A 27,634-nucleotide genomic window follows, 5' to 3' on the forward strand; every position below is an offset into this window, starting at 1 on the left:
CCTGGACATGAGGATGCCATCACTGGTGGAGTTCAGCTGGCTGAGCACGTAGGCTGAAGAGGGAATTTCATGTCTGCTCATGATTTGGGCATTAAATTAAATAACCTTGGGTGTGTGCAGGAAGCAGCCTTGTTAAAGGTTCAAACACAGATGTTTTGCAAGCATCCAGAATGCCACAGCTGCAGAACCTGGAAGGCCACAACTGGCTTGTCCCCCCTTGCTTGAATGGCTTTTTCCCCAGGTGATGACCCTCTGCCAGGGGGTGACTCTGTATGTCAGAATGCTTTGTTCAGGTCTGAAAACATAAAACTTGTCTGGGATTTGTTTTCCTTGGCCACAGGAGATGGCAGCTTTCCCTCTTCCCTTGTACCTCTTTGTCTTGGTTTAGAGAGACAGGTGTCTGCTAAGGAAGGCAGGAGCCTCCCTGAAATGGAAAATGTAAACCCCCTCCCTCTGAATTGCTATAAATTTGAAATTAAGAGGGGCTCTCAGGCAAAAATATGGGAGCAGGAATAACAGTTCTTTATTAGGGGAGAAAATAAAAAGATAAAATAAACAATGCAGTAAACCAAAACAACACTGACAGAATCAGAACACAACCTGACACCCTGTGGGTCAGGGTGCTGGCAGCAGTCCCATTGGAATTGTGGCTGCAGCCCTCCTGCAGTGCCAGGGGTGGTTCTGCTGAAGCAGGGGTCCTGTAGAAAGGTGCAGTCTTCCTCTGAAGATGCAGTGGAAGAGGCAGCTGCTGCTCCTCTGGGAAATCCAGTGGAGAAGCTGTGCTGGTGTTCCAGAATCTCCAGATTACACCTGGGTAGGAATGCTTGGCTCCTCCCTCTGAGCTCCCATCTCCCAAAGGGATGCTGTAGTTCTTATCAGCCATGCAGTGACATTGAATAATCTGTTATCAGCAGATGTCTCCCTGAGAGAGGATTGGTTGTGGAAGAGATAAGGAAGACTGCCCACTGAACAGAAGACAACTGGTGGCAGATAGAATACAATTTGCTTGGCAATCCAGGACACTCTTCCATCCCAGATACAGTGGTGATCCCTCATACCTTCCCTGCTCAAGTGTCAGTGTAGGTCACCCAGATGTTTCAGCAGCATAAAATTGTGCTTTCAGTTCTGATGGCATGAACTCGAAATGAGCAGATAGAAAGTTCATCTGCAAGAGTCTGCAGGTTCCTCATGTACTCTTTAGGCCGTGCTTCCCCTCTTTCCATAGATTCTTGGCTGGAAAATTGCTTTGTATTTATTTGTGAAACACTTCTCTGAAAGTCCAGCAGAGCTGTTGTAGAGGAGCCTGCACAATTTTGTGGAAGAGAAATCCTTGAAGGATGTTAAACACCCAGAAACTGCTCTAGCTCAGGAAACTGCTGAGCTGCAAATCCCTGGGGGCTCAGCTGCAGTCAGTGCCCCAAAGAAGCAGCAGTTCTGCATTTCTGCTCTGCCCTGGGGACCTGCTTTTGGTCTCCACTGAAAGCAGGGCTCTGACATGGACCTTTGCATTGGGTGCAGTTGCCTTAGATCAGTTATCTCTGCTGAAGGAACCCCTCTGGCATTTTCCACCAGGGTCCAGCTGGTTTCAAGGCCAAATGTGAGGAAGGCAGACCAATATTCAAAAGGGAATTTTCAGGAAGACACAAATGTAGCTGTGCAATTGTTAAAAATGACTTGTAAGCTGGACAGAGGCAGTTTTGTGATGGTGGCAAGAAGCAGTGCTTTGAATCCAAATAAATAAAGGCTAGCCTTTCTCTTCTGTGCCTTATTATTTTCAAATATACTGTGTTATTTTCACCTGAATACTGCTTACATGTGCAGTATTTGGTTAAAAGCTCTCAGATATAGCTGTGTCTTAAGAAGTTTTCTTTCTCTTCAGTAATTTGCCTTTTGCTGTTGTTGTGTTGTGCTCTAGCCACAAAAGCAAATGAAAATTTTGTATTTCTGAAGCAGTGAAGTACAAAATGCAGTAATCCACTGATTAGAAAATAATAAAAATATGGAGGTTAAGTTTGAAGGGATTAAGAAATAGTGAACAAACACTATTCTGATGACTATATAATAGATAATGAGTATATAATATAATGAATATATTAGGGTAGTGTAGTAAAATACAGAAATGACATTTCATGTATAATAAAAGCCAGATAATTTTTTTTTCTTCTAATGTAGGATAGGGGAGTTGAAGGGAACAAAACAAGTTGTACAAAGATTATTTATTCTTCCCAGAAGTGTGTTGGTATCATTCTTCCTAAAGTGTGTGGAAGTGCTGTGTGTATTTTACTAGAAATACTTAGTTTTGTCCTGATACTTGGTAAGAGATGATATCCACAGAGGTCTGAACTGTCCACTGTTTTCTTCTGCACAGAGAACTTGAAATCCACATTTAAGTATTCACTGTCTTTCTGAATTATACATGTAATAGTCTGCTCAGTGAAATGTAAAGCCATCATAATAGTCTTAAAACTCAAATGATCCAGATTCACCCCAGAATGGCTGAGCAATTGTAATAGCACTGCTTCTGTGTGTGAGGATTAGCTAAATTCTGCTCCTTTTATCCACAAAGCTGGATGAATGTGCAGTGTTGCTGTCCATAGCCTTACTAGAAAGAGATCTGTCTTGCTCTCTGATTCTGTTTCTCTGGTGTACTGCCTCATACCCTTCTTAAAATACCTTGTCAAGAACCCAATGCAGTCCCCAGAGCTGAGTTTCAGAGTCTGTCTGTAAACACAGCCACGTTCACAACACGGAGAGCCAAATTTCTTTCAGTGTGTGACAGCTCATTTGCATTATCTAAATAGTGAGTAATTCCTGTAAGTAGGGATTCCATTTTCATATAGAAAGTGTGCAAGTTTCACATTCCTGTGCTTAGGGATCTTTGTCTTCTGTTGGTGAGTAATGTAAAGTGGAGAAGGACAGACCATAACAAGAAGAATTTACAAAGGAGTTGAAATTGTAAGTACAGACAACTCTCTCTTTTGTACCTTGTTGTTGCCCAACACAGAAACATTAAGAAGCTCTCTATTATAGCTACAAAGGTAAAATGGAGGAGGAGGAGAGCAGAGAGAGAGAAATTATGCAGCACAGGCAGGGGAGCAAAGCCTTTTGATACTGTACTTTCAGACTCCAAACTTGGATTAATGAGGACAGAGCTTCTTAGATTGCTTTGGAGTATTGCACACAAACTTCATCTAAAAGGAAAAGGACACTTTCAATGTAACCTTCACTCCATAATTCTCAACAAGCTGCTTGCTAGTAGTGTAGAAAACTTCAAATGTCTCTAAATGTTAGAGCATCAAGCCAAACAAAGAAAGGATAACTTATTGAGGTGTTAGCACAATGTGAGTGACCTTCTTGATATGACACTTTTTTGGCATAAGAAACACCTCCAGCAGATGTTTAGTAGTTAAAGCTATATGAGAAGACTTTTCTGCAGAAGTGTGAGCCAGATCATTTAAACAACATACAACAGGCTCTCTACCCACCCAGGTAGCAGCAAATATTTATGATAAGGATGTATAAGAAAAAGGAGGTGGTGCTTTGTGTCAGAAGTGGAGATGCAGAGCCTTTCTTTCCTGCCTCCCTTGCTGCCTGTGTGCTCTAGGGCAAACATACCTCATTCTGCTACCTTTAAAGTTCTGGGGTTCTTTAGGTTGTTTTGTTGTTTTTATTTCACATCATGTTAGTTAAATTTATCTGTTGTGTCTGAAATGTTTTAAGCATCCTACTGAAAAATAAGCCCTGTCTTGTGTTCGAGGGCAAAAGCAGCCTGTCCTTGTCTAAGGGCATTTTTCCCTGAAGGGTTGTTTTGTGTGCTATGGCAGGAGTATGACACAGCATAACCTTTGTGTTGGCAGAAGGAAACTTGCCATGGGAGGCAGTTTAGAGCTGTGTAGGAAATGTATTTAGGCACAATAATTTCAGGTTTGAAAGCATCCCTTGGTGTGTCTGCAGAGGGGAATAATCCTCCCAGTGCTGTGCTTGGAGGCTGAGGAAAGACCCCAGCCTCAATGCCTGTGTCTGATCAGTCACTCCCATCCCACTGGCATTCTTCAGGCTGCTAGTGACTAAGGAGATGGAAGAATGCCTTTCTCTTTGACCTGAAAATGCCCTGTGGACCTAGGGAACCCATTATGAACAGCATGTCTTTGAACTCAGTCTGTTCCTAGGAAAGCTCTCTGGTTTTGAGCAGTCCATTGCATTTGGATTTCCTGATGAGGAAACCAGAACTGCTCAGGAATTTTCTGGAAGTCTAGATGTCCTGTATTTTGTGGGAAGGAAGAGAGTGGATACAGCTGGAATCCCTTTGGGTTGCTGTCCTGATCAGAACATACCTCTAATGAGCAGCTCCTGGAGTCTGGTGCCTCTCAGGCTCTGCCAGTGCCCTGGAGGCTATGCTGTTCCTGATATATTTGCATATGAAAGTATTTCAGTATTGGAGTAACACGGGAGAGTTTTCCTCTCTGGCAGGAGAAGGAGCAGAACAGAGTTCACAAAATTCCATGCACAGCAGCTATGGTGCTTCCTTGAACTGGGTTCCAAGTTCAGGGGCTTTGCTGCTAGGGTCAGTACTGGTGTGGTCTCATTTCTGCTGTGACTGCCTGGGGCTTCTCCAGCACCATGGGACCATTTACCTCTTTGCAATGTTTTTATAGAGAGATCTGCTTTGACATGATTTTCCTAGATTAATTTTATATTTAAACTCTAAAGAAGGGGGAGGAGCACTGCTTTCTTCCACGAATAAATATTTTCAAGAGAAAATTTCATGTGACGCATCCCATTGTTCTTTTTTAAATGGTGAATGGCTTCAGAATAGGAGGGGAAAGCAGAGTCTTTTTCTGCATGTAAAAAAGTGAAATGAAAACAAGTTGCAGCACCTGAATAACTCTGCTAAAGAACAAATATTAATTTCAGCTAAAAGGTTTCAAGTAGTGCAGGGAGTATAGTACTATGTGTATATAATATAGGGTTTGTTTGTCAATTTGGATGTTACCTATTCCCAGAGAGAAAAATCTCTAAGTAAGGTCACTGGGTAGAACAGAGCCAATAGCAAGATGTACAAATCCCTGTTGTTAACAGAGAGCTCTTGTCCTGTGAAACAGAAGACTGGGATGTGTCTCTCTTGCACACCATCTCCTCCCCACTGTAGCCCCTGTGGGGAAGCTTTGCTGCTTCACCCCTTGATTTCCATGGGTGTTCTTGCCCCTTTTGCCCCCACACCTCTGCCTGTAGCTGAACAGGTGACTCCTGAAATTGCTGCTGTCTTTGTTTCTGAGCCCAAACATGGCCCATGTCAAATGTCTGACTGATGAGCACCATCAGAAATCGAACAGGCTCTATCCACATCAGTAATATTTTGTTTTTGAAGATGAGGTGTTTTCTGCTTGAATCCCTCTGCCTGCTAACTGGAAGAGAATTCCCTGAGCTTAGAGACTGAGCCCACTGGCCACAGCAGCTGCAGGCTGGAGCTGCAATCACAGTTAAAGAAGTGACTGGGGGAGGAAGGGGGCAGGTGAGTTTGTTCATATCAAGTGTTGAAACAGAAAAATATAGACTCCGTCCATGATGAGCCTTTTAAAGAATGTTACTCTCAGTATTCAGTTCACCTCATGAGTATCTTGATTGATCTGTTCTTGGTGTGGAGAGCAGCAACTGACTGAAGCCTCAGACTCTGAGATGCCTCCCAACACTTGTGGTCACACTGATACCATTAAATGTTCTTTGTTTCCTGCATGGTGCACTTGCTCTGGTGTGCACTCCATTGACAACTCTCCCAAAGCATGGCATGAGGCCAAGTGGCTGGCATTGTTCTTACAGCTTTCCTCTGTAAAGGAGTATTTTTACTTTGCTAGAAGAAAAGCTAGAAGTGCAGGAGTAGGAAAGTTATGGAAGAAACTTGTGGCAGGGACAGAAATGGAGGATTGTAGTCTGTGAAATCCCTGATGTTGGATGAGTAAACACTGTCTGTAGCAGTGATGCTCTGGCTGCTTTAGCACTGTGTGTGACTCTCCAGTGGTGGAGCTGCTCCCTGCTCACCCCTGGCTGAAGCCTGTCTTAGGCCAGGTGAACAAACCTTACTTCAGGATTTTTTTCCCAGCATTGTATCTTAGCTTGTTGGAATTATGTCAAGTTTTTGGCCATCACTAGAAATAAGTTGTACAACCTAACTGTAAATCAAAAAGAAAATTATTTTCCTCTGTTTTGGGGAAATAGATTTCTAACTAGAATTCTTCTCACCAGATTTCTGTTTACTGTGGTCAAAATAGTCACATCTTCCTGCATTTAGGTTGTCTGAGGATTAACCCCTGACTCTTTCAGCTTCATATATGGTGAGGATTTTTTCAATGCTCCTGATCATTCTTAGTACTTGCCACTCATAAAGCACTCCATCATGTTTTCCTGCTTCTTTTCAAAGTCATAAAACCCCAATCCAATAAAGGAGATTAGATTTCTGAATTGCATATATGGAATCAAAATTACTTTCCTAATTTATTTTCTGTATAATGTATTTTGCATCTTAGGGTTTTTGTTATCTCTTGTTTGGGATTGTTTCTTCATTCAGTTATCTACAAAGATGTACATGTCTGTCAGGATGTAATGCAGAGCCTGTAAGATGCTGCTGTGATTGAGATTATTCCTTCCAGTGTAGAATATTTGGCATTAATTGCATTTGGATCTCACATTTGACAATGTTGCTTGCCCACCAGGCTCCCTCTTAAGAGCTTCATACTCTTCCTGTCATGATTAACCTGAATAATTTCATGTAATCTGAGTATTTTGTAGCTCCATTCACCTTTGAGGGAGCAGAGGGAATCTGGGTTGGAGCAGAATATTTGAACATGTTGGAAACTACCTTAGGAACTGAGTTCTCAAGTTAGTGCTGCTGAGCTGGATATGGCTATGATGTTTTCTTGTAATTTGAATTTGAAGTTAAACCCAGGAAATAAGATTTCACTGTTCAAATGTCATTGCTGACATGCAGCTCAAAGAAGATTTGGGGTCTATAAAGGCAGCTTTTCTGTTCTTTATATGATTTTTTATAGAATAGATTTTTAAAGAAGTGATTCCAAGTGTCATGAACACTGACACTATGTGTAAGAACCCCATGTTGACTTTCTCAGGTCATTAAGAGGGAGGTGTTATTGTTCTGTTTGTAAATGATGCTGCTGCATTGCTCATTTCCTGCTTTCCTGTTGTTCTTCTGAGACTCTTTTTCAGTCTGTGAACAGTCTGTGGTGCATTTAAACTGATGCCAGTAAAGGAATTGGATTGGTGAGAATTATTTAAAACTCTTGAGCTTTCCAGTTGAAGTTCAGTACAAGTGTTTAAGATCATTTTATCAAAATGTCAAAGAATCAAAGGTAATTAAAAGCCCAGATCTGGATCCCAGGGAAATCAAGAGAAGCCTCATTGGCTGGAAGTCAATGGTTGTTTGTAAGCTAGAGAAATCACAAGTCTTAAATGAAATCATTTGACATCTTGATTCAAAGTTTTTCTGCCTAAAAGCATTGATCTGTCTTTTTTTGATTCCCTGTATTGTTCCATGTTTTAGTTTTGTGTATGAAGTAGACATTGCTGTCAGGGCATCTAGTCATGAAGATCCTGTCACACAGAGGTACACTTCATTCTGCAGCAAACAAAGAGCAGAGCTTTGTTTTAAAGCTCTTTGTCTTACAAACTGCAAGGATGAAGGGAAAAAGTACAGCTGTGTTCAGATTTTGCTGAACTTGAATGTGTAGCTTCATTCTGTGGATCATTCCATATTTTCTGTATTTTATTTGTTATTATGTATCTACTAATACCAGAATAGTGTCTTTAATAGCTGGAAAAGATAATTAAGAAGCATGAGAGGAAAGTGACACATGAACCCTGTGTAATAGTCACATACATGAAACAGGGCTAATGCCTGGCTTTATCTTTTTCCCTGAAATAGGTTGCCTTAAAATTCTCCTTACAGTGGTTGCAAGGACTACTGTATATCCTTCATGGCCACAGAACAAAATATTTCCTTTCGAAGCTTAAATGTACAACCCCAACATGCTCATGAACTTGGGCTTTACCAGACATAAGGGAAAGAAGAAAGGAAAGGTGTGTCTGCCTCTGCTGAGGTACTCCTCACATTCAGGTTGTGTGGTTATTGCATACTTGAAAAATGCAGGATGTGCAGAGGGCCTGTCTTTCATTAGACCAGCAAGCATAGCAGGGAGAGGAAAGGGGCTTTTGTGACAAAACCTTTTATGTTTCAAACTCTTCTAGTTGATCTAGTAGAAGATGCTACCTCTCTCTATATTATTACTGTGTTTTTCTAAGGAAAAAATACCAATATGTTGCTGGACTTCAGGAGTGCAGAGGAGCTGGTTTTGCTTTATGTCAGTGACCACAGAGATCTGCTAGGGGCAAATGCAGGTAACATTGCCTCCATTCAGTAAAATAATTCATGTATTCACTGAAATATTCCAAATGGAAATATATGGAAAGGATCCCATATGAACAACTGTGGTATATGTGATGAGTTTATCACCTTGCACTCTGCTTTCTGCACTATTAAGAACTACATAAAATCCTGGAGGAAGTCAACACTGAAATGATGAAAGTATTGGTGTCAGCAGAGCTGTGGGGAGCCAAAGCAGTGTGTGCATCTTTGAGAGTGGCACAGGTGATGTCTGCTGGTTAAAAGGATTGAAAGAGCAGCTAGCCCCTATATTCATAACACACAGTACCCAATTTCCTCCACCTGTCCTACAGCTTCCACAGGCCTTGCCAAGCAGCATCATTCGGGTTTGCTTTGCTGCTTTGGAGGTGCCTTACATCTGTGTGACACCTGGATCTAAACCCCTAAAGTTGTCATTCTGTATGCAGCCAGCAGGTCACCCAGCCATGGTGGTGTGAGTGGGACTCAGCCTCCCTCTCCCCCTCCCTCTCCCCCTCCCTCTTCCTCTCCCTCCCTCTCTCCCTCCCTCTCCCTCCCTCAGTTGCTTTCCTCAGAAAGTTGAATGAAATACTTTGGTCTAAAAAGCTTGAGTGAGTTGTGAAAAGCTTTTTATTACCTGCTAGAAGTTCTTTGTCTTTGCAACTCTTGCAAGCTCTTCTGGTTATTTTTACTTGCAGAGTGTTTTTCCCCCCATTCTTCAGCTGCTGGGCAAGATGGCGTTCATTTGGCTTCAGTTCTGACAAAAGATAAATGAGCTTTGGGCCCTCAGTGATTCACTTAGGCTGCCAGAGGGTTCCAAAATAGCAAACTATTTTTCATAACTGCAATGTGATATGAAGTGAGTTGCAGCAGGTGCTCTAACATATACTACAGCCGTCTGCAGAGTGGGGAATTCATTAAAGTTTCCTCATTTGTCCAAAAAAGTCACCTTTGTGAGTGGCTAGCATTCTGTCTTTGCCAGCTGAAGGCACACTCTCCTGAAGGCAGAAGGAGAGAGGGGTTTTAGTTGTGCAGGAAGTCCATATTGAAATGGAACTGGGAAGTTAATTTGTTCATCTCACTTAGTAGATTCATAATTTACTTTTCCATTCAGTGTAATTTGATTTGCTGTTTCTCTCAGGGGTGCAGATAGGATGGATTCATGATTTTTTGGCCTTTATCTTATTTTTAATTGCATTTCAATGGCTTTCACTTGATAGATTTGCTGCAAGTAGGAATTTCAATTGTAGTTCCAGAAAACAATCAGGTGTTTAGCAACTGACAGGATGCTCTTGATAAAAAGCTTCCTTCCTTGGACTCAGTGAAGAAATCAAGGATGCCAGCTGACCTGATAATTCAATGTGCTCATTCAATTTTTGTTTAAAGATCTGTATTTTCTTGTAGAAAATGAGAATAAATTCTCCGAGGTATCAAAGCATGTCAGAGCCCACAGAAACAAAGCCCATAGAAGAATTTAGAGGAATGGGCTGTTTCCAAAGCCAAGCACAGATCTTGCACAGGTCCCTACCTGCTATTCCACTGACATAAATAGAATTCCATGTAACCACTCAGGTCCCACAGAATCAGCTCTTGAAGAATTTATGCCTGTATAATTGCTCAGACATGGAAAATGCAATAAATATTAATGTTATTCTCAAGGAACAGTTTCCAAAGAAGAAATGCACAGATAAATTTAAACTTATGCATATTTTAATCCATAAAATATAGATTTTTCTTAAAGTGCTGGAGTATTTAAGGTTTATATATAGCCAGTGTTCAATGCAAATGTTTTCATACTGAGTGAGATTTATGTGGCCATGCATTGTACCTCAAAGTCCAGCACACAGCATCATGTTTACAAGCACATCTTAAGCAGTGCCCACCTCTCTTCCCTGAAATGTGGAGCACCCAAATAAGTAAATGTTGCACTGCAAGTACCAGAGTCACAGCTTCTCCTGTGGTTTGTGGTTCTGCTTCTGCTGCCTGGCAGGAAGGCAGTGATCCCAAGGACATTGCCAAAACTCAGCTCATAAAACCTTCATAAAAAGTATCCCCTCTGACCCAGCAGGGGAGGGAATGGATGGCTGCAGCTCCCCCTATGGGCTGAGTTCCCAGAGTGTGCTTCATTCTTCCTGGAGCATTTGTAGTACAATTTTTCACTGCAAAATTCCCTCTGTGGTTTTTTTACTGCTGAGGAGCAATGGAGAAAGGAAGAGGCTGCAGACTGACTGACAGGGAAACTGAACGTTGGACAAAGTATTTGTTGCCATCCTCAGCCTCCAATGGAGCTAGAAAAGAAATCTCTGTTACAGATTCATCACTCCTGCCTTTCCAAGGAAAAACTATAAAATCAACCTCCCTAAATCCCCAAAAGCTAGGAGAAAAGCTTGGAGAAAATCCTTGATTTCCCAGTTATGATTAATATAAAACATGTTTTAAAAGAGTGCTGGAGTGAAGGGGTGGTCAACAAGGTTCCTATCACATAATATAAATGAAAAGGGGAAAAAAAAAGGTTAGAAAAACAATAAGGCAAAGTATTAATGAAGTGATCTGTGGTTCAGTGTTTGTTCAGCCTGTTAGGGCTTCTTACAGCAGCACTGTTCATTGCTCACTGGTTGTGTTTGATTCATATTGACTTTGTACCCTCCTTTTCCTGCATTGATAATGCTGTGCTTCCCCTGAGACTCACAAGGCAGAATTTGTCCTTTGGTAGATAAGAAAGAAAAAGGGAGAACAAGCAAAATAATCTTTGGTTTCATCTTTTCCAGTTTCCCCCAGTATCTGGATAGTTGCTGTGGGATCCAAACAGTACAAGTGTTTGGGCTTCTTGGGGAAGGAAGAAATCTTGGCTTTTGTGGAAATGCTGCTCTTAACCAATTTCATAAAGAACAGAATGGTGAGCTCATCTTTTGTGTCAGAATTCTCAAGCTAACTGCTCTTCAGGTCTCCTCCAGCACACTTTTGCATCTAATGTGAAGTGTAGAAACACACATTTCACACGATATCCATAAGTGTTTTGACAGATGAGATCTGGCAAATTCTTTTTGCACTGATTTGCAATGTTAATTAGAACAGGAAAAAAAAAATCTCAAAACTTTGGCTTCTGTGCTGAAGCAACAAGTGGGAATTGCAGTGTGGTGGTTGATGTTTGCAGCCTCCCTGGGAGCACAGGGCATTGCCTGGGTCCAGCTGAACTCCTCACAGCACTGATGCCTTTGGAGCTGTGGGGCAGCAGAATGTGGCACTCTGGGATTGTATTTTCAAATTAATTGCTGCCTGGCAGTTTCTTGTGCTTTACAAGTGGATAAATCAGAAATGCCTGGTAGCATTTTGTACTCCACTGCACGTGGAAAGCAGGAATAAGAGAATATTAGAATATTAAGCTCTTAAACCATTTATTCATTTAAATATTAATGAATACTAGAATTAGAGATGCCCAGGTGCTTGTTCTTCAACCCAGATATATTTATTATGTGAATTATTATTTTACTTCCATAATAATTTTTATAATATTATGTACATATGTAGATTTGATGCAAGCAAAAAAAACACCAAACCAAAATTCTGTGGATGTTTTCCTGTATTTTTGGTGTTGACAGCTGAACTCTAAGTGGAAATGTCTGAATTAAATAGATCAGATTCCTATTTGCAAGATCAGATGGAGGATATTGTGTCTGTAATTCTAGAAAAGAGCTATTTGCAAACAACACGTAGAACAAAAATTATTATAAAAACCAGTGATTTCAGATTTCTGTTTTCTCCTCATGTAGCAGTTGAAAATTTTAAGGAAACTGACAAAACCTTTAAAGTAATAATTTTTTCAGTATTATGCCATTTCACTTTTTAAACACTTCAATATTGGTTGATATTTTAAGATTGATACGGGGGTCAAACTGCTCTTGAACAGACATTTTTGTGTTTGAGTGATGGCTGTAGCTGAATTCCCACCAGTGAGTGGAAAGAGTGCAGATTTCTCTTCTTACCATGCAAGGTCTAAAATCTGCTCAGCTCCAAGCTTTCAGCTTTTCAGAAAAAAAAAGGACAGGAGCCATTGCCACAGCCACAGTGGTGATTGCCTCAACAATTAATGGTAAATATGTGTAGTAAGGTTTGGTTTTGTGTTTGTTTTTAGTTAGATTGATTTATTTGAGAGGCAATATTGATAAATGATGATCTTGATAAGGCCCTAAAGCAGCCCCACTAAACTGGCAATGTAAGGTGGTGGTACAAATGTGAGACAAAGATTTGAACAGATGGAATGAGGGGGTTTTTGGGAAATAAGGCATTTCTTAGATAACAAATTCATCCTAGGTTTAACCAGACAGTAGTTTTCCAGCTGGTCATCTCATGTCATCCTTGTATCCTTATCTAGACCTTGACAAACTGCTGCAGTCCCTAAAAGGGTTCCTGACACACACAGAGATTGTGTCCTGCTTCTGGTATCCCTCATTCTTGTCAGAGAAGGAGCCCTGCTCTGATCCCCCTCCAAGCAAGGAAATGTCTGTGTGTATAAATCATTTATCCCTTTTCTTTTTTTACATTGGGTTGGTGCTTTCCATTCAAGAAATGAATCCTTCCTTTGTGTGTAAAAGAAAAAGCTTTGGGAAGTTCGTGTGTCCACTTTGCTGGTTTGGTATCCCTGGTCCTGTTGTACTTTGGGGTGCCCCTTCTACAGAGAAATGTGGAAGGCACTGTGCAGACCCCTTCTTCTCCTGGTATGGGGGGTGCAGAAAAATGGATCCCTGGGGAAAGTTCAAGGATCAAACATTTGAGTGGCACACTTGCTACTGTTTAGCAAAATCCCAGGGCAGATGTGCTGCAGTGCCACGTGGCCTGTCTGTGAAGGTTGTGGTACAGAATGTGGATTTGGGGGTTGACATCAGATGTTCAGCACTACATCCCTGTTACAGCACTTCCCTTTCCACCTGCTTCTCTGTCCACAGCCTTTCAGAGCAACACACATCATAGTCTCACTGGTTATTTGAAAATAAGAGCTGCATCGTTTTCTGCACCCAGTTGGGTTCTTAGATTGGAAACAATGCCCCCTGCAGCTCTAAATACCCTCCTTTCTCATTATAACAGCACCCTTAAAACCCAGCCATTTTAGATGTTACCCAATTCATCATCTCGAGATGCCTGCTGTAGCTAATGTTGCATCTGCATTTTGATTTTAAGACCTTTTTCTCAGGCCTATAAACAGGCCATAAAATCTTAGGTGAGGCAGCCACTTTCTATAGGAAAATTTTGAACTGTTGGTGTGTCCTAGGTTGACTATATGATGCTTTTATCCCCAATTGTCTCGTTCCCTTTATGCTGAATAGTAAGTTTTGCACCTTTAAGACTTGCTCCAAGGATTGAGGGGGGGAGAGGAGGCGTGCAGTTTGTTTTCAGACACTGAACTCACTCCTACACATTCCTGCTTCTGGACTGTGTGTTTTTCTGCGGATGAGCAGACGGCAGGACAGGGCCCTCTTTTTTTTTCTTGCTTTTTAGTTAGTTTAGCTAGCTGAGGCAAAGAAGTTCCCTGGACTGTGTTTTTTTCCTTTTTTTCCCCTTTTCTCTGGACCTGTTCACACCTGCTCTGGACTGAACAGCCATAAGAGCACCAGCAGCTCACATCAGTGGGCTGGGCTGGGCCTGGGCCACGGCATTTCCAGCGCCGGAGGGACTGATAAGGGACTGAGTGAGCTGAACTGGAATCTGGGGAGGGGACTTTCTGGGTGTGTCATCTCCCTTGGAGCAGCAAGGGGTTTTATTGTTTAATATTAAGTTTTCTTGTTTAATAAACAGTTTTTTTCCACTTTTCTCCAAGGAAGTATTTTCTCCTGGACCGGTTGGGGGAGGGGTGGTAGAATCCGATTTCCTAGGGGGGCCCTTTGGGGGTTCTCTCCCAAATTTGCCCTGAACCAGGACATGGTGAAATCTAATCTTGAAGGAACTCTGTGAAGCATTGCTAAACTGCTTATCAATAAAAGCATCTCTTAGCTATTGTTTTAAATATAAGTGAACTTCGAGATTTGGAGGATGTTAATATTAAGCCATCTCCTGCACTGCTGTAAATCTGACAAGAGAATTCTGTTCAGGCTGTCTGAGCTGGCTTTTGCTACCACAAAGAGAGATGCACTAAGACACAGGGTAAGAGAAACAAATCTTTGAGAGGGATAAAGCAGACCTGTGATGCAGTCTAGGCTTAATTTCTGTGAATAAACCAGAAAAGGATGCAATTCAAACCCAAACTGATTAGTTTGATTCCTCTCTGTTTTTAATTGAACACTAAACAAATGAGTTTTTAATGACATTTAACTCAGATAAGAAAAGTGTTTGACAAGCAAGCAGAAAGGCCATTAAAAGAATTCAAGTCCTTTCCAGAAGCTTTGTAGGCAATTGTCCTTCAGTTGTGGCATTGGCAGACAAGCCTGACATCTGCAAGAGTGTGTTTGCTGCACATACAGAGCCCTGGGAGCTGCAGATGTGCTGCAGTTCACCTGTTTTTTTCAAAACTAAGGCTCAACATCTCCTCTGTTCAGGATATTCTGGCACTCCTGGTTGTTGGATTTTGCTTACTACTATGTCTTACCTGACAAACTTAGGTTGAGCCACCTTCAGGTCTTCTTAAAATGTTGTTCTGAGAGAGTGCATGGTAACTGATGGGCAACTCACTGCTCACTGGATTAGTGCCTTTGGGAAGAGAGGACTGCTGCCAATCCTGCACTCCTCAATCCTCAGTTTGGCCATGAACTCCATGGCTCTGTGCACATTTCTGTACTTGAAAGGGTACTGCTCCATGGCACAGGCTGTGCTTCTGCTGGACAGCTGGGAATATTCAACAAGGCGGGAAAACTTGTCTGTTATCCAGGATCCTCTTTAGCTATTGATCTGTGTCTGGCTGGCCTGCAGTGAATTCTTTTGGAGGGGATATCCTGAACCTGGAGCCAAAATGTGGAGGAGCAGCAGGTCTAATCTCTGGTGTTGCTCTGGGAGCTCTTTTCTGTTAGCTCTCCTGAGATTGTGAATTGCACCCTCAGCTGAATCTGCTCTCCCACTGCTCCAACTGAAGATACTTTTGTTCCCCCAGAGCTGTTTCTGTAGGGCAGCAAGGAGCTGTGCATTCTCTGAGAAAGCCTTTTGCCATGAAAGGCATCCTCCACACGTCCTGTCTCAGGAAGAAGGCTGTCTTTTCAGGCTTTTCTGCCTCATCAATCTGCATTGTCTAACCTGCTACACCCAGACCTGAGCTCCTGATGTTTTCCAAAAAGTGAATGAAAGGATGAGGCCCCTGTTGGTCCTGTCAGCTCCACTTTGTAAAGGACAATTAGATGACAAACCAATTAGTTTGGGAAATCCATTGAATACGTTTCTAATGGAGTTACATGCACATCTCCATTGTATCTACTGCATCAATGCAGTGGCAGAGTCAGAGTTGCCTTTGTTTTATGGTTTGAATACAATTTGGGTGTTAGAAAAAGCTTTTGTGCAAGTCATATTGTTCACAGTAGAGATGTGGTTTCAACAGAAGTAAAAACCCCTCTTTGGCTAGCAGAATTCTTCTATTCAAAGGAAAGTGTTGTTCCTCAAGAATAAATTGTGTGACTAATATTACTAATAGCTAATATTACTTTTTGGCTTTATATTAAAGCCCTCTTCAGAGCATGAGCACATCCTAGTATGAATATGCATTCTGAACTTCCTTTCCCTGTACATTCTAGTAAAAAAAGAGATCTCTGCACTGCAGAGAGAGACATAAACAGCAGAGTAATATAATGCCATCCTTCAGTCCTCAGCTACAGCAGCTGTGCTTAACCTCCAATACAAAGCAAATTGCAGAGTCCAGTGAATTAGAGATCACTACAGGTCAAAGAGAAATTGCTTTAATATCATGATGGTTCTCTTTGCTCTCAACAGATGACACATTAAAATAAGAAATGGGAAGGCTGCTGCAAGCTGGTTTCCAGCCATGAAATATTCTTCCATGGAATCCCATCATTATGCCTGTTAGAAACACTTTTTTTCTCAGCTACAGTGACATAAGGAAAAGGCCTTGAAGAACATTCCCAAGGATCTGGGTCTTGTTCCATTGTTTCCCCAGTGACCTGATATGTGAAAATCCAGACCCCAGAGACATTTGTGCTCTCTGGGTCTCTCTTTATCTTCTCATTCTGTCTGGTTAGTGCCCATGTCAAAAACCACCCTGGTGTTTGTGCATTGTACTGGAAAAATCATGTGTGCTCCTGTAAAATTACTTTTCCATATTAAAAAGCTGTTTTTCTACCCAGATATTATACAGCTGTGAATATTCAGTTGTTCTGTTGCCAGCTGCTGGAATAATGTGGTCCCCAAATCATGAAAAATGAACTCAGGTGTGCAGCCTTTGAGGGCTCTTTGGGCTTCTTCAGCAGTTTTCTTTAGCTGGGTCTACATCTGTTCTTCTGTGAGTCCTGTGGCTTGCACAGATTAACAGGCACACAATGGACATGCCAGATTTTGACTGCTGATCCTGGAACCTGTATCAGGAGCAAATCACATTAATAATCCTCTGAATCAAGGCAGAAATGAACCACTCAAGGAGTCTGCAGCTCTGGGTACTGATTTGTGTCTTGTAGTTGAGACATTCTTAGGGAGCCTCATCTTCAAAACCTGCTGAACCTGAAAAGATTGCTCCTTTATGTACAGATATGCATGCTCAGGCTGCAGGGATACTGATGCTTGTCTGCTCCCTGGGGACTTCTAAAAGCTGAAATGTAAAGGGCTTGCAAATTATGTAAAAGGATGCCATTCTCTTCCTGCTCCCTTCTCAGTAAACAACAAAACAGAGGAAACTGAAATGTGCTATATCTATTCTCAATCCCGTGTTCTTTTTATGTTGCACTTACTTCCAAAGTCCAATCTAGCACTATGTAGTAACTTGGTGGCTTTTGAAATATTGGTCCTAAAATACTCTCCCTTAAGCTTGAACCTAAAAAAACTCCAAATGATTTAAAGTGGGACATGTCAAACAAATATACAGTGTCGTTTATTTTTGTATTCCTTTCTCCTTTTTTCGGTCATATCCTGTCTTATATTCCTGAGAAAATAATTTTTACTGTCCTTCTACACTGTAGGAAGTACAGAGACATTTTTCTGACTAGCTGTGCCTGGTGGTGATGAGTTAGGATCAATGGGAAGTATACTAGAAAACACAGACTGATACATGTGTGTGTGCTCTGGCTTCAGATGGACTCTCACACTCTGTCCTTGTCTTTCTGCCTTCCTCTACTTTTCAGTGAGTGTTAGATTATGTGAGCAGACTTTAAATTCAAGTGAAAGTGTTATTGCAGAGTATGCTGAGCAAGAGGACAAAAAGCAGAAGACTTGGTTCTGTTGATGTTTTGATCTCTTACTTTATGCTCTCTTTTTAAAGGAAAAAGTGCAAATATCTGTTTGATTCAAAATATGTTCTCTCCTTCAACAAACAGTAGTTAAAAACCTCTCCTGAGTTTATTTTCTGGGCCTGGTTTCAGATGAAATTATAGTGAGTTAGAGTGCAAAACATGAGGCTGTGAGGTTTTGTCAGATCACCTGAAGGGTCAGAGAGCAGGTCTTCTGCAGGGGTCAGGTCTGGCACAAATGGCTCCATGCAGCACTAGGGAGTGCTTTGTTTTCTGGCTCTGTTCAAACCATGACATGTTAGCTGCTTCCAGAAATAGGGAATGAAACTGGATGATTTGTGTGCTCCAGTACAGCAAGCCCTGCAGCTCCATACAGAAATGTTGGGTCTGTTTGGATTTTCCCTTCCTCTCTGAAAATACACACTGTGGTGACGCTGACTTATTTTGAACTTTTCCACTGCACAGTAGTTTTCTGTTCCACTCCTCAGTGAGGCCTACATCCTTGCCTATATAAGTTTTTGCATGTATTTTGCCACTTGAGTCCTTAATCTTGGTTAAAAAAGCTTTCTGTAAGACCCAGGTTTTGCAGAAGAATTGACTTTCTGAAGGGAGCTGCTGCCTTGTTCACAGATGAAATGTTTTTGCAGTGCAAATGCTGCTCTCATTTCTAGCTGTGCCTCCCTCTGCCTTCCCCAGAGGTTGCACAGGTGGAAGTGGGGTCAGTTTGGAGCCCTTGAGGCTGCTCAGCTGGTCCAAGGACCTGAACCTGGCAATGCCCCTTTGTTCTTGTGCTGTGTGGCCACTGTGAGCATCTGACTGAAGAGGGACCTGATCCCTGAGCAGTTCCTGAGGTGCCCCAGCCCAGGGTTGTTCTCTAGTGGCATGTGAACCTGAGGCTATAGAGAACTCCCTCAGAATCCCATGGAATCTGCAGCACAATAATGATGAAAGGCAGATGAAATCCTAACGTAAGCAGAGGTGAGACTGAAAATCCATGCAGAGATGATCTGTTGAGTAAGAAGGTACCATCTTCACAGTGTCACATCTCAAGGGTAGAACTGCATGTCAAATATCTTAAAAGCTACTGGAAAACACCACCTGGATATGTAACAAACTGACAGGTTTATTCTGGGATGACAGTATTTTGGATGCAGAATCTTCCTGGGTCTTTGTGATGTTTTCTTTAATCATTCTTCCACAGCTTTCCTGGTAGTCTGGGCAAATCTGTAAGACAATTCTTGTTTGGTTCTATTGGATTTTTTTCTCCCAAATGGAGAAAGTTCTAATATTTTTCAGTTGGCTTTTAAAGGTTGGCTTTTTAAAAGCTTTTTAATTTGCTTCTCTGGCAGTAAAAAATCTATTTTTGCAGCCATGGGCAAAGCAAAAATTTCTGATATATTTCTGGCCAGTATTCTTCTCTGGTATTTTACTTTGAGGTGACCTTATCATGCCCTAGTATGGACCTCATTAGCTGGGAGCTTCTCTGATGTAAGATGGCAGAGGAGAGGGAATGCATTAACTACTCCTAAAGACTGGGCTGCCAGGGAAGGCTCCTGTCCACAGTGATTGACAGGTAGAATCAAGTCTAGATAATTTGTTCTCCCAAAGTAGAAATGAAATAAAAAGGGGTGAAGGCTTTTTTAGGGTAAAAAATATTCTAACCTAAAGATCTCTTGTTCTTTTCAATTGTGTCTCTGACTTTGTAGTCTCAGAACAGTGAGCAGCAGCAAATGAGTAGTTTCTGGATATTTCCTTGGCCTGAGGAGTTTTTATCTTTTAATTTGCTTCATTTTTTCATGTAATTTGTACTTTTTCCAAACACTTGCTTCTTGAGTTTATGTAGTTAAGCACAACGATTTTCTGTAAATGGAAGCATGCCGCTCTCCATCTTGTATTGGTGGAAAAAAGGAGAGAGAGAAGCAGCTCAGGCCTGCCTATCAACCTCAGAGATCAAGACAAGCAGAAGCAACTCTGTGTGTTTGCAGCTCCAGGGCTGGTGGAGAGGGAAGGAGCAGGAGGGGTGGCCATCCCCAGCTCATCTGGGGCTCACAGGAACATGTTTGATGTTGTGGTTCTGAGTATTTCCATCATTGCTCTGCTTCTAGAGGGATTTGAAAAATTAATGTAAGGTATAGCCCACTAATTTTCAGGATTTTTGCAAGTGTTCAGAAACAGGAACCTCAAACTTGTAAGTGATGAGTAAGGGCCTTGCAGTGCATGCAGCAGTTCCCTTGGAGTCAGCTGCAATCCCTGGGAGCAGGCAGGCCCTCAGCAGTTTGGTAAATGAGGGCCATTACTTTAGGTAGCCTAGCAGTGTATTTAGAAGTGAGCCTGAGGGAAATCTGTTTCCCTTCCTTTTAGTGATTCCTGTTCATCTACAGAGAAATGCAACACTGTTTCTATAGAGGAGGGGAGACGTCAATGGAGAAACTCTCCCAAAGTAATTTATTTTTACTCCTACTTTTTCAGTTAAGGCTTTAGAGGGAGGTCTTCCTGCATTTGAAGAAGATGGAGGGGCAGCATGACTGCAATGATTCACTAACAAGCAGTGTTGAAATAATGGGATCTCTTCTCTCTAGCTCCTGTTTTGTGCTAAGGGCTTGTTTCTTCCTGTAGATTCCACCAGAAACCTGTGCTCTAAAGGGTGTTCAGAGTCTTCTCCAAGGGGTACAGAATGGCTGTATGAGTGCTCACATTGACAGCTGAGGATCTCAGGTAAATGAGCAGGAGCCTGAGGCTGTGAGGAGCATTAAGGGCAGGCACTTCTGGCTCCTGCCTCTCCCTTTGGTAACTGTGCTGCTTCCAGACAGCTGGAAAACAGGCTCCATGCCTTGGGGTGAGGAGGCAAAAGGCAAGGCTTGGAACTGATCCCATCCAGGCTGTTCACCTGCACAGCCACTGCCAATTTTCTGTGGTCTGAGGTGAAGCATGTTCTGTAGCCTCTGTGTCCTCATATGATGAGGCCTAGCTTCTGATTGGGTCTCTGGCTATTGTGGGGCTGTAAGCTTGGGAAGGATGTGGAAATTGGATGTGATATACACCTGCTGCTGCTCAAGGGAGCCCCCTTGACCACAGAAGGAGCCTTTGCATTTAGGGAAGAGGATTCAAGTGTGTGAGTGGTCCCTTCTCTATTGGCACAGTAATACCCACCAGCTTCATTTAAAACATTTACTTAAATACTTCTCTGGCTTAGGATTGCATATCATTGAAGTTACAGAGGCTAACAGTTCTGTGTTCTGTGAAGTCTTTGGAAAACTGTTTTGTTAATAGACATTATAAGTATCTTTTAAAAATGTCACAGTAGGAGAGCAGCTGTCTACAAACTTGGTGCTGGGAAGGAAATAAGATAGGATTGGATCACTACAGGCTAGGTCTGTTCCTTCCCACACCTGCTTTATCTGAGATTATCAAAGCCAGCAGCAATGATAGCTCTTGAGTTACTGTCACTAGGAAAGACTAGTGGATACATTCCAGCTGTTTGGCCTCAGATTTCACTGCCTCTGCTGGAATACAGCAGTGATCTAAAACCCTGAGACAAGACAGAAGGACTTCTCAGCTGTCTGAGACAAGCTGGCACAAAATAAAGTATTGTGGGCCTCCTCACTGAGAACATAGTAGCCAAAACTCCAGAGAGGCTGCTCCAAGATGGAGTGGGAAGGTAATGAAATGCAGCTGGAGGTAGCTGTGGCATAGCATATAAATTGACTTAAAACAGGGGGAAGGATTGAAGGACTTTCCCTGAGTGAATGATTTTGTAGGTTATTGATTTGGGCAGCAGTTTATTTAAACATTAAAACTCTGAATGAAGCAAGTTACCCTGAAGAAAAATGTGTCAGGTGTAGAACTTGTTACAGCTAACTGGTTAGCCTCTGAGGACTTTGTAAACTGTCCAGATATATTTATTATAGAAACTATTTTCTTGAGGAAAAAATAGACTGTTACCCCCTCCAGAGTATGCCGTGGTATTTTCTGATGTGAATGCTTGAATTCTGTGGTCTGTTGCCATTACAGTTACTGACTGTGCTCGAGATTTTTTAACAACCTCTCTCTGTTTCCCAGGGAAGGAGGATAAAAACTAACAACTTAAGGAAAAGAAATTACTGCAACAGTTATATCATTGCCCATCCAGGTGTGTGATTACACTTAGTGCTCTCTGTGAGGTGCCCCACAGCAATGCAGAGGCACCTAGAAGGAACCTGTCACTCAGCAAGGGGAGGGAGCTTCAGGACAAGGAATGACAGTGCACATTCCTGCTTTCCTCATGGCTCCTGGACACCTGCAGATAATAAATCCCTCAGACTTGTGGGTTTACTACCAAGCACAATTGGTAAAATAAAAGTAAGACATTTAGGAGTGAGAGAGGTTATGGAGAAAACTTATTTTATACTTCCTAAGGACCAAATCTTCAGTCTCTTACAAAGCAGAAGGAACAGATGTGGGAGAAACAAGAGAAACAGGCTCCCCCCACCCTGGTGTCTTGGCAAGGGTAAGGCTGGCTCATCCACAGGCTGCAGATAGTTCCAGAGTTTCTGTGGGTGCACTGCTCATGGTTGGAGTGTTGGTTTTAGCTTCTGCCTATGTAGTCCCTGTTCTGACACCAACAGACCAAGCTGAGTCCCCTCAGATGTGACACACCTTGAAGTTGTCTCCACATGTGCATGTAAGAGAGGGGAGATTTAGCTAGGCTAGTATCAAAATCAAACTTGTGATACCTGCAATATTTCTGTTCCTTTCTTGGCTATATGAGCTTTGTGGAGGCTGCTGAGCTCATGCAGTCTGCTGTAACTGGCATTAAATGGGCTCCCAGGTTTTGCACCTTAGGCTCAAATGATTCTTCATGTCCATTATCCTGATGACCCTACAATTCCTACTCATTCATGGCAAAAGTCAGATATCCTGAGAGCTGCTGCTGCTGCTGCTCAGACCTCCTGAGCACTGCCTGCAGATAGACCTGTGTCACACTCAACTGGAACCCAAGACCAATTCAGCCAGTTCTGCCAGGTGCTCATAAGCAGCAGCCTTTCATTGCATTGTTTGCATGGTTTTTGAACATTTCACACGTGTGTCTTTTCTCTTGCTTTTAATAGACTTACAGAATGAGTAATGGTCAGCAATTCACTGCACAGAGGGAATAGGAACAGCAAATGGGTTATTAGCACCAGAACACCTGCAGTGTGCATGAGTTGAGTGGACAAAATAAGTGTGATTAGCACACAGTGTAGCCTGATACTAAAGCTGATCATTTTGGAGCTATAGCTTGTCTGGGTTAGTTTGCTCCCAGCAGTAGAGTGGCTGCTGTCCAGCTTGTGTGGTTCCTTTCCCCTAGCTAGCAGAAACACCCATGCACCCTGCCCCCTCCATCCCACAAAAAAAAATTAAAGTTTGCCTGTGTTGGATTTCAGAGGATTTGCATTTCTCTGCTGTGTTAGTGGGTACCAGCTCCAGGGGTTTGATGCTGTTGGCATTGCAGCTCTGTGAGTACAAGTCTTGCTACCTTAAACCAGATTTTAATATCTCTTGCATTACTAAATCAATATAATACAGTGAACACTAAATCAATAAATTCTGACTGTCCCCAAAGCAATGATTGTAAAGCCAACAAACCAGACATTCAGGTTAATTTCAGAAAGAGAACGTTAAACAGGAGAGCACATCACCATCCTCTGTGTGACCTGTGCTGAGAGCTGTGTTGGCACAATAAAGGTATTGCAGGGTTCATGGTCCCTGCTCCATTTGAACAGTTTTGCTTGGCTGGGTTTGTAAGGTTGTCTTCATTGGTTTTTTTTCCTCTGGTGGTGCTAGAAAGCATCAACTTTTGTGCTGTGATCCCTCTGTTTTATCATAACAGTATGTTTAAATTTATTGGGATCTATCTCAGTAAATAATGCTGTTGTAGGAAGGCAGGGAACAGGGGACACCAAGGAACAATTAAAACATATCTGACATGTATTCCACCTTAAATTTCTGGCGGGTATTCTACTGCAATTCTGCATCCCTGGAGGCTTTGTTGTTTAAATATTTAAACAATAAAAATTACTAAAGCTCTAAGAATGATGTCTCATGATATTCAGTGACCTGAAGATAAGCTGTATCAGCCCTCAAGAAGGTAAAGAAAAGACTTGCATGGAGAAGGTGAAATATAGTCTCACTAAAGCTCTGTGAGGGAAATCACCCTTAAGATTCTCTTATGCTAGGATATGTTATCCGACAGGCCAGCTCTGGAAAATGCCTGTTGTCTTAACTAATTAAGATATATTTTTGACAGGGCAGATATCATATCATCTGAGCAAGTTGTACACAAGCTAATAATTCAATTTTTCCAAGCAAAGCTAACTGTGCAGTGCAAAAAAGACCTGTCACAGGAAAATGTCAGCATAGCAGAGGAGCTGGAAATCTGTTGGAATACGTTTTGAGGCCCCAAAGTAGCTCCTTTGTCTAGCTGACTGTATGTACAGAGCCTCAGCCCAGGAGAACACAGTCTGTCTGTACATTTTTGCACATTGCAAAAGTAATTGATGCTGTCCTCTTCATGTGAGAAGCATGTAGGACATGGTAAATTTTTAACCTAGAAGCATTTGCTGTTGTACTCTCTTGCATGTGCTCTCAAGCTGGGCCTCCTCACATTTTCAGTTGTGACAAAGAAAAGGAAAGTTATGTTAGAAAAGATCCTCTGCATTTTAAACATCCTGTGTATTGCAGAAGGTGGCAGAGTGGTTCAGCAGGACTTTATGGGACACATTCATTCCAATGAATTATTATGAAAGAATATGTTGGCTCTAGTGCAGACAGAGCTGTGGCTGTGGTGGATCCTGGCACTCCTGGGTGATCTCTCCTGTACAGGCCCAGCCCAGTGGCTGCACACACCCCATGGACCTTTCAGGCCTGTCTCCTTTACACTCAGAGGCCAAGGACTTTCTGTCCTATAGCAAAGCAGCCTACACTTATTCCTAGGATCTTTTAGAACCTGGAGATGGTCATCATGCTCAGAAAACATGGTGTGAATGGGAGGAAACTGCAAGGAGAGGTGGCTGGGGAGCCTCTCATTTGTGTAGGATGAAAATTTTGTGCCTCTCCTTATAGGGAAATAACTGAGAAGTGCCACAGTGCACCCTGCCATCCCTGGGGAGGAGGAGCAGTGTGTAAGGTGGTTGAAAATTTGGTTTTCTCCACTTGCCACACTTTTGTTGCTGGATTAGCTCAGTGCAGCTGTGGTCTAAGGGTTGCTTCCTATGTGGTGGGCCATGGGAGGGGTGTCTGTTTATTCCTTGAATTTGAAGCAAAAACAACAACAAGAACAACAACAAAAGCCATGATAAAACACAACAAAACTCCTCTGTCTTGGGTTCAATGGTGTAACAGCAATTAGGTTCTAAAGCAATTAGGACCAGCAGTACATACAATAAGGCTCACTGGGCATGGAAAGCAGCCCACCCTGGTAGTGCTCTAGCAGTCCATGCATTAAACCCTGCAGATAAGCTGCCAGAGGATATTTTTTGCTTCTGCTCTTCTTGGGAAATTGCTATTTCAACTGTCCTGTTTTGAAGATCAAGGAAATGGATTCGCTCAATCAAAATATTTTGCTTTTGAAAAATAATGGCAGATTGAATGGTGTAATATCATAATGTAAGTTTGGCATAAAAATAGTTCCAAAATGGTATGTTTTCAATCAACAGCTTGCTGTAAATTTGATAAGTAATTACTCACCTGTTAAGCAGGAAAGGTCTGACAGTTCTTGTCTGGGGGGAGGAGAAACAAACTGTTTAGTTCAGAGGTTCTAGAATTCCTCTGCTTTAATGCTGAGTGAATTTGAATCCTTGTGGCAACCCAACCTAGATTAGAGCCTGGTCTTGGTTCTGTTGGTAGTGGGAGTCCTCTTGTGCAGGCAGCCCAGTTTCCCTGTGCCCCAGTTAAGAGTTGCCCGAGCTCTGTTTAGTGAGGTGCAATCCCACTTCAGGCCCATATGTAATGAGAGTCCCAGATGGCTTTGTGCAGCTAGGCTTGTGCTTTTTTTATTTTTTTTTTTCTTTTCTGTCTCTTCAGTGAAGCTGAAATTTTCTTTCCAGTTACACCTGGTTTTTAACCCTTCCTTCATCAAAAAGGTAACCAGATGGTGATTTGCATTTCCCGGGGGACCAAAAGCAGTAAAGGCTAACACTGGAGCTGCTTACTTCTCCCTGAGCATTCCTCCTCTGCCCATGCTGTGCACATTTCTGGGAACCTAAACCAGCTGTGGACAGGCATTTCTTTATGTTTTGTGGTTTACTAACCCAGGTTTCAATCACCAGACTTTCTAAAGTACAACAACTGGTGTTGTCTCTGTTCACAGCTTGATCCCGCTTGAACCCGTGCTACTTTGCACAATAAAACCCATCATATGTTTAATTCCAAAAAAAGGGTTTGCCTAAAAGGGTGGTGTGAATCTCTTTGAAATAGATAGGAATTAAATTTTTATGTATGAAACTGGAAAAAACCTGCCTTTTTGTATTACTGATTTGTTACATTAAATATTCTTTGTGCGGTCCATGCCACATCTACAGCAAAATGCAGCTGTGCAAATGGACACGTTACTTGGCTTTTGTCAGGTTGCATCAGTCAAAACAAATGCTGCCTTCTGTTCCTCAGCTGCTTTGCTGCTGCCTGTGCCCTCCTGGTTTCTTTACTCAGTGGAATCCCTTTTTTGCTCTCATTCTGTCTGCTACAAATGGTTAGGAGTGGGAGTCAGCAGAAACAGTTTGATTTTCATTCCAAGTGAGGACAGCAGCAGGCAGGGCATAGCAGCCAGGCTCCCCAGGGAAGGAGCACCCTTCACTGATGGGTTTCAGTAAACTGGGAAAGCTGGGCTGGTCTTAGGAAGCACTTGGGTTTAGATTATTTCTCTCCTGGAAATCTGTACAGATCTGACTGGTAAGCAAACAGCAGGAGGAGTTAAAGGCAGATTAGGCAGTTAGAGACCAGGATACTTCTGGCCTTGCCACAAGAGGGCTTGGGCCTGGGCCAGCAGCTACAGCACTGTACTGTGAGAGTGATGGGAAAGCACCTCCTTTCAGGAACCTTCCTGCCCTGCTCTTCAGCTGGTTTGGATGGGTTCTCACCCACCTCATCAAATGACCTAAACCTTTTCTCTCTTGGTTCCATGATGTGTGATGCACTTCAGACTGCAGTGTTTTGGTGTTTTCTCTCAAGCTGTCATTGAAGGACACTTGGCAATGTGAGGAGTGACCCACTAAATGTACATTTCTTTTGGACAAAATGTTTCCAGCTGCTGTCTGTTATTTCTGCTTGTACATCCAGGCACTGCAATGTCTCTCTGTTGATGGGGTAAATGAGAGTGAGCTGTTAGCAGGATTTGGTTGTGGCTGGATAAGATCACGGAGACTTGCAGAGCAGTGTCCAGAACGCCTGGACCTTATCTGTGTTAGAACAGCTTTCAGCAGCTATGGTGAAAAACCTGGAGAGGTGAAAGGAAATTTTAAGTGATCAGCACCCTCCCTACTTTGAGCTACTGCTCTTCTGTTTGCTTGGCATTACCCTGGTCTTGCACCTTTGTGAGGGTAACAAACCCAAGAGATTTTAGCAGACCAGTGCCAGGGTGGCAGTGACAAGTCTTGTGGTCTGATCAGGGAGTGAGTGGGTTCAGGCCTCCAATTTTGGCTTAACTGTTTACTGCAGAGTAACACCTGCAGGGAAATGTGCTGCTTCTGCTGGGTTCAGTCCAGTTATGCTGGGTTGCACACTAAAGGACAGTGTGATCTGAAGGGAAATACTATGGGAATTATCTCAAGGGCCCTTTTAGTCTTTTTATTATCTCAGCTTAAATTTCTCAGAACACTTTTCAATTCAACAAGTAAGAAATTTATAC

At 42.4% G+C, this 27,634-nt stretch overlaps 1 long non-coding RNA gene across 1 annotated transcript; it reads right to left on the minus strand.

The window, feature by feature from the left end:
- Positions 1-501: 501 nt before the first annotated feature.
- Positions 502-25,718, minus strand: LOC132333316 (uncharacterized). The gene is made up of 2 exons (XR_009488131.1): positions 25,480-25,718; positions 502-922 (listed from the first exon to the last, which is right to left on the minus strand). It is a non-coding gene; the product is annotated as an uncharacterized LOC132333316 (long non-coding RNA).
- Positions 25,719-27,634: the final 1,916 nt, after the last annotated feature.

This window comes from Haemorhous mexicanus, chromosome 13 (assembly GCF_027477595.1).
Source record: "Haemorhous mexicanus isolate bHaeMex1 chromosome 13, bHaeMex1.pri, whole genome shotgun sequence".
Classification (NCBI taxonomy): Eukaryota; Metazoa; Chordata; class Aves; order Passeriformes; family Fringillidae; genus Haemorhous; species Haemorhous mexicanus.